The sequence below is a fragment of the Oryx dammah genome, unplaced genomic scaffold (genome assembly GCF_014754425.2).
Source record: "Oryx dammah isolate SB20612 unplaced genomic scaffold, SCBI_Odam_1.1 HiC_scaffold_26, whole genome shotgun sequence".
NCBI classification, from domain to species: Eukaryota; Metazoa; Chordata; class Mammalia; order Artiodactyla; family Bovidae; genus Oryx; species Oryx dammah.
In genome coordinates this window covers 14794952-14800850 of record NW_024070210.1, presented here as the reverse complement: position 1 = coordinate 14800850, position 5899 = coordinate 14794952, and the positions used below count along the sequence as shown (strand labels likewise).

Below are 5899 nucleotides of genomic sequence, written 5' to 3'. Positions count from 1 at the left end.
GCCCGCCCCAGGAGCTCTGCTCAGCTTCCTGGGGTTACCCCCAGCCACAGAAGGGGCCACGTACACTGTGTACATCTCTTCAGCTCCAGGGAGCAGAGCCCCTCCCCGCCCCGTCCCCACCCCCACCCCCAAGCAAAGCTGGTTTACAGTCAGGTGGGCAGGGAAGGCTCAGATTGGTCACTTCCAGCCTAACCAGAGTCCAGAAGCCAGCAGGCCCCATCACTGGCTTCCTTCCCATCCTCCTCCGGCCGTGGAGGGAGACGGATGAACGCACGTTGTGTTTTGTCCTCACCTAAAATGGCAATCCACTCCAGTACTCTCCTGGAAAATCCCATGGACAGAGGAGCCTGGTAGGCTACAGTCCATGGGATTGCAGAGTCGGACACGACTGAGCGACTTCACTCAGCACTCACTCATTCCAGCCTCTAAACCCTGAGGCTCCACGCACTGGAGGCCCTGGGTATTGCAGCAGGACTTGGAGCATTTTAATTTCCTCAGGCACCACCCTCCTGAAGACTACCGCAGGCTTACCCTGTGGCTCCCAGAGGTCCGGTTACAGTTCTGGTACTTCTGGTTCCCCAGGCGGGCCTCAAGGGAGGGAACGTCTAAATGAGGAGGGGTGGGTGCAGGTTCGATCCCTGGGTCGGGAAGATCCCCTGGAGTAGGAAATGGCAGCCCACCCCAGTATTCCTTTCACTGCACTCATGGGGTGGCCTGGAATATCCCAGTGGACAGAGGAGCCTGGCGGGCTAAGGTCCATGGGGTCGCAAACAATCAGACACGACTGAGTACAGGCACTCACCAGGCGTCTCCCTCAGGCCTGGGGCTCAGCCCCTTCAGCTCCAAGTCTTTTTGTTTCTGAAAGCCATGCAGAGGCCTCCACCTAGCTCTTCCCCGGAAAGGAAAATCAAAGGGGTTGAGGGGGAGAAGAAGGCAGTATGTGTGTGACTGACTCAAAACCCTGTGTGTGAAATGGAAAAGGAAGGCGGGGATGGGCAGAGGTCAAAGGTACGCAGGGATGCAGGAGGCACCCTTTGCCAGTGCTGGGAGGTAGGGGTGGGGGGAGCTGAGTGAGGAGCCTGCTTAGATAGAGGGACCCTGGTGGCTCAGAGGTTAAAGCGTCTGACTCCAATGCAGGAGACCTGGGTTCGATCCCTGGGTCGGGAAGATCCCCTGGAGAAGGAAATGGCAACCCACTCCAGTATTCTTGCCTGGAGAATCTCATGGACAGAGGAGCCTGGTAGGCTACAGTCCACGAGGTTGCAAAGAGTCGGACACAACTAAGCGACCTCCCTTTCACTTTTCACTTTCAATGGCTACTGAAGGTATCAGAAGGGTGGTGGATGCATCGAACTAAAAAATTCTGTTAGCATAAATCATCCACTGTCCTTCCTTTACCTATCAAAGCACAAAGACAAACTGATCACCCAATGGAGGCTGCACCATGGCAAACAATATTGGGGATGCATCCTGCTCCCAAATGCGTTATGGTCTGGGTCTAGACAGGAAGACAAGACTCGGGAACAAGAACATTTGTGTGTATGTGTGTGTGTGCACGTGTTGTGTGCAGCACTGGCCGAAAAAGCTCACTACAAGTGTGTGAGAGCCCAGCTAGTCAGTGTTTGCTCACAGCTGCTCCCCAATCATTCCTAGCGCAGAAAATACAACAAACGTGCAAGACTCCCAGAAGCCTGACTGATTCCATAGGGTCTGTTTAAGATTTTGCACCTTTACGTGTCTGTGCGCGTGTGTGTACCTGTGTCTGTGCGTCTGAAAGCAGGCACATCGGTAGCATCTGTAACTTTGTGCTAGAAGAAGGCATTTCTAAGATCTGTTGCATGTCAGAACAACAAAGGAAGCCAGGGGTCCCATAACCCTCTTACTATACAGAAGGGGAGGAGACAGTCCAAGCGGCTGAAGGTCACTCTGCCTCAGGTCATTCAGCAGCGAACGAAGTAGTAATAAAACTGGCCGAGACACTCATCTCACAAGACACCAATCTGTGGGCTCCCCGGAGGGCAGAGGCTGAAGCCGTGCTGGAAATGGACTATGGGAATAGTTTTCTGTTCTGCCCACAGCAACAGCGGGGCAGGTGAAAGCGCCTGGCGTTGCTGTGCCATCCTGGGACACGACAGTTATGGGGAGACGACGAAGGGATGTGGTTAAGGGCTGGGCTCTGGAGACAAACTTCTGTGGCTGGAATCCTGGCCCTATTACTTACTAGATGCTTCTTTACAACTCAGGGCTTCCCTGGCGGCTCAGATGGTGAAGAATCTGCCTGCAATGCAGGAGACCTGGGTTTGATCCCTGGGTCTGGATGATCCTCTGGAGAAGGGAACAGCAGCCCACTCCAGTGTTCTTGCCTGGAGATATATGCTCCTTGGAGAAAACACTCTTCCTCCATGGACAGAGGAGTCTGGCGAGCTACATGCCCTGGGGAGTCGGACCTGACTGAGCGACTAACAATTTCCTTCTCTTTACATTTCTGCACCTCTGTTTCCTTTATCTGGAAAATAGCCGGCCCACACCCTCAACTGCAGCTGCACTGGACGAAGCCAGCACCCCACTTGCTAGCCTTACTCTCACCAGGAGGGGGCTAGAGCTTCTATCTGGGTTGTCAGGTTTGGGAATTACAGAGTAAAACAGTCAAAAAGGAAGCGCATGTGCTTGGAAGCCCAGAGGGTGAACTCTGGGGTCCCAGCAATGGTCCCTGGCGTAGGTGAGTCCCGCTGCCAGGAGCATTAGGCAACAGACTGATGCCTAACGCTCATTTTACATCTTGTCATTTGCTTTACTCTTCATTTCCACTCCTGCCTTGCATCGTCTCATATCAAAATCAGCAGGAACCATGAGGCCGGCCTTGTCTTCATCTTAGGCCAGAGGACCCTGAGCTCAGAAGAGAGGATTTTTCCTGCGGCTGGCGGGAGCCTCGCCTAGCCTAACGAATCCAGGTTGGCCATGGCTCAACCCTCCAGGCTGGGTACCAGGCCTCCCTTAGCAACCGCCGCTAAATCACAGCTGAGAGCGCCTGCTCGTGGGATCTGGGCCCCCGGGGTGGGTCCCTGTAAAGAAGCCACACTTGAGCCTGAGCCCAGCAGAGCTGGCGAGAGGAAGCGCGTGGGCTGCGTGCTGGCATGGGCCCGCCTGCCCCTCCGCCCCTGCGAGAACCCGTGACAAACAACCTTGCCTGGTGCCCAAGCACCCTGCCAAGCCCTGTCATGGTAAAACCCTGGCAGGCTTCTCAAGGAGTCCAATTTCTGCCCAGCGGGTGGGGAAACCAAGGCAGCAAGAGCCCAAGGTGACCAAGCTCACACGCAGTGCTGGCAACTGGAGGCTGGGCGTCCAGGGGTGCACGGTGACACCGCCCCCCCGGGCCCTTGGACCACCCCCCCCAGCCAAGACTCTGGGGCCCGGCAGAGCCCAGAGAAAGACCCAGCACTTGTCATCCATGAGTCCTCATTGCCGTCCCCTCTCTCCAGGGCAACAGAGCCACTGGGCAGCTCTCCCCACCCCCCACTGCCAGGAGCCCCCTGGGGCATCAGGTCCAGGCCAGGAATCCAGCTCTAGAGCATTCCAGCTCCCAGCTGAGTGCCTGGAACAGCAGACATCAAAAAAACTGGCAGGCAGAGGGAGAAGGGAAGATTAGATCATTACAGCAGAATGAAGGCCACCGAGCAACCCAGGGAGGGAGGAGGAACAGAGGCCAAGAATGTGTTCAAGGCAACCTGAAAACTCCTTCAGATTAAAGCAGGCCCAGACACTGGCGGCCGCCCTGCTGCCTGAATTACTGGCCAGGGTGGGGGAAACCTGGCGTGTCTGCACTCTTTTCAGGGACCCTAGGGCTTAGCAGCTAAGCTAAGTGTCAGGGAATCTTGGGGAACAACAGTAGACATGTCCCGTGATCTGGGTGAAGAAGACGACACACACTTGGGCACAAAACCCACGTGGGCAGGTATCCACAGGAGCGGGTGCGTGTGTTTGCGTGCAATCTACAAACATGTTTTCACCAGGCTCAAGGAGAAGTAATCAGTCATGTCCGAGGAATCTTAGCAACAGCCATCCCCAGAAAAGGCTCCTGCCAGCTGGAGCGGCGATGAGTCAGCAGAGGCAGCCAGGGTGGGGGGGGTTGGGGGGTGGGGAAGAGGCAAGCTCTCGCCCTGGAGCCGGCCTCTCCCTTCTCCCGGCCTGGCTGCCCCGCCTGGGTCACTGCTTTGGCACTGATGTCCGAGAACGCATTCCTGGAACTGGCCAGCCCAGGCCGCTCAAGGGTTTCTCCCCCCTCCTCCCTCTTCCTCTCCTGTCCCCACACCCGCCCTTTTATTTTTTCCTTCTCGCTGCAAAACCAAAACACCGAGCTCTCACGAGTTCAGGAGCTGCGGCCAAATGGCAGGAGCCGGCGGGGCCGGCTGCAGGGCTGGGACATGGGAGCTGCCCAGGCCCGGGGTGGTCATGCTGGGGGCCACTGAGTTCGGCTTCAGTCCCTCGGGGTTAAAGTGTCATTGCTCCAGGGAACAGGAGTTCAAGGTGGTGGCTCCCAGGAGGGGTGGGGGGTCGGGGGGGACGGACTGTGTCCGCCTCTGCCCCGAAGAGCAGAGCCTGAGGTTGCTGACATGGATGACGGGCAGGTGGAGGAACCGGGGATGAGAGGCACTACCACAATCAATCGGGGCTCCACTGCCTGAGCGCATGTTCGTTTTATCTTCACAGCAACCCTCAGGATGGTAGAAGAATCATCTCCTTTTACAGACGGGGAGATGGAGATGCAGACAGTAAAAGGGATTTGGCCCAAGATCACAGAGCCATTAGGACAAGAGTTGGATGAAGTGAAACCAGGCTGGAGCCACCTTGGGGGCTTCAACTGATGGACCATACAGCCTTTCTTCCTGGGCGGCACCTACCCCGTGCGTGCGAGGATCACCGCACTTACATAAAACAAATACAGTAAAATCCAAGGAGGCTAGTGCCGTACCCCGACCCCTCTCCCCGCTCCCGCGAGCCAACAGATCTGGGTGAAGAGCCATCTGCAACCTCAGCAACCGTGGTAGAGACAGGGGTGGAACAGCCTGGCCCAGCCTGAGTCCCTGGCCTCTTTACTGGAGGCAGGAAATGAATAAAAGCTAAATGAGTTTGAAAATGCCAGGAGGCAGTGTTTATCCCCTCTCTCCCTCCCCCTCCCCCTGGCAAGGACCGTGTATAGTTACAGTTTAATCTTGGAAATGCCAGACAGCTGTTCCCCGTTGCTAAGAGACTGGCCCACATTATGCAGATGTCAGGGACCTCAAATGTCTGCCGGAAATTACAGATCATGTCGGAGGAGCAGAGGGACCTTCTCTCAGCCTGGGGAAGCGCAGCGGGAGACCCCCACCCACCCCACCCACTCCGGGAAGGTGGGGGTGGTGGATGGCAGAAACAAGGGGCCCAGCCCTCCCCAGGTCTGCCCCCCTGAGGCTCTGGATCCTCCCCGGTCCCCCTTCTGCTGCCCCGGCTCCCTCCTTCCTGCCTCCCCCGCCCCGCCTCCACCCAGGCCTTCCGCCTTGGACCACTGTGTGGATGCCCATCTCCACCCGCCGCCCCCCTCCCGTTTTCCTTCTGGAGCATCCTTCTTCACTTCAGTGTCCTCCAGTCTCGCATGCAGTCTGCCCTGCCCCCAGGACGCAGCTGAGCTGATTGAGACAGCGCTTCAGGGAGAGACAGCCCCCCACCCTAAGAGGCAGGGGTCCCACTTCCTGAGGCCCCCCTCCCCTCACCTGGAGCTGAAAATGGACACACAGAGCAGGCACTGACACACCCCCTCCCTGACATCGTCCCTCACCACCGCCCCCCACGGAAACCGGCGGGAGGGCCATCGGTTACCATGGTAACCGCAGCCTACAAGAGTGGCTGCATCTCTGGTCCCTGG

At 57.3% G+C, this 5899-nt stretch overlaps 1 long non-coding RNA gene across 1 annotated transcript; it reads left to right on the top strand.

The window, feature by feature from the left end:
• The first annotated feature begins 4433 nt into the window (after window positions 1-4433).
• LOC120852690 lies at window positions 4434-5136 on the top strand. Its single transcript, XR_005718614.1, has 2 exons — window positions 4434-4524; window positions 4708-5136. It is a non-coding gene; the product is annotated as an uncharacterized LOC120852690 (long non-coding RNA).
• The last annotated feature ends 763 nt before the right edge of the window (window positions 5137-5899 follow it).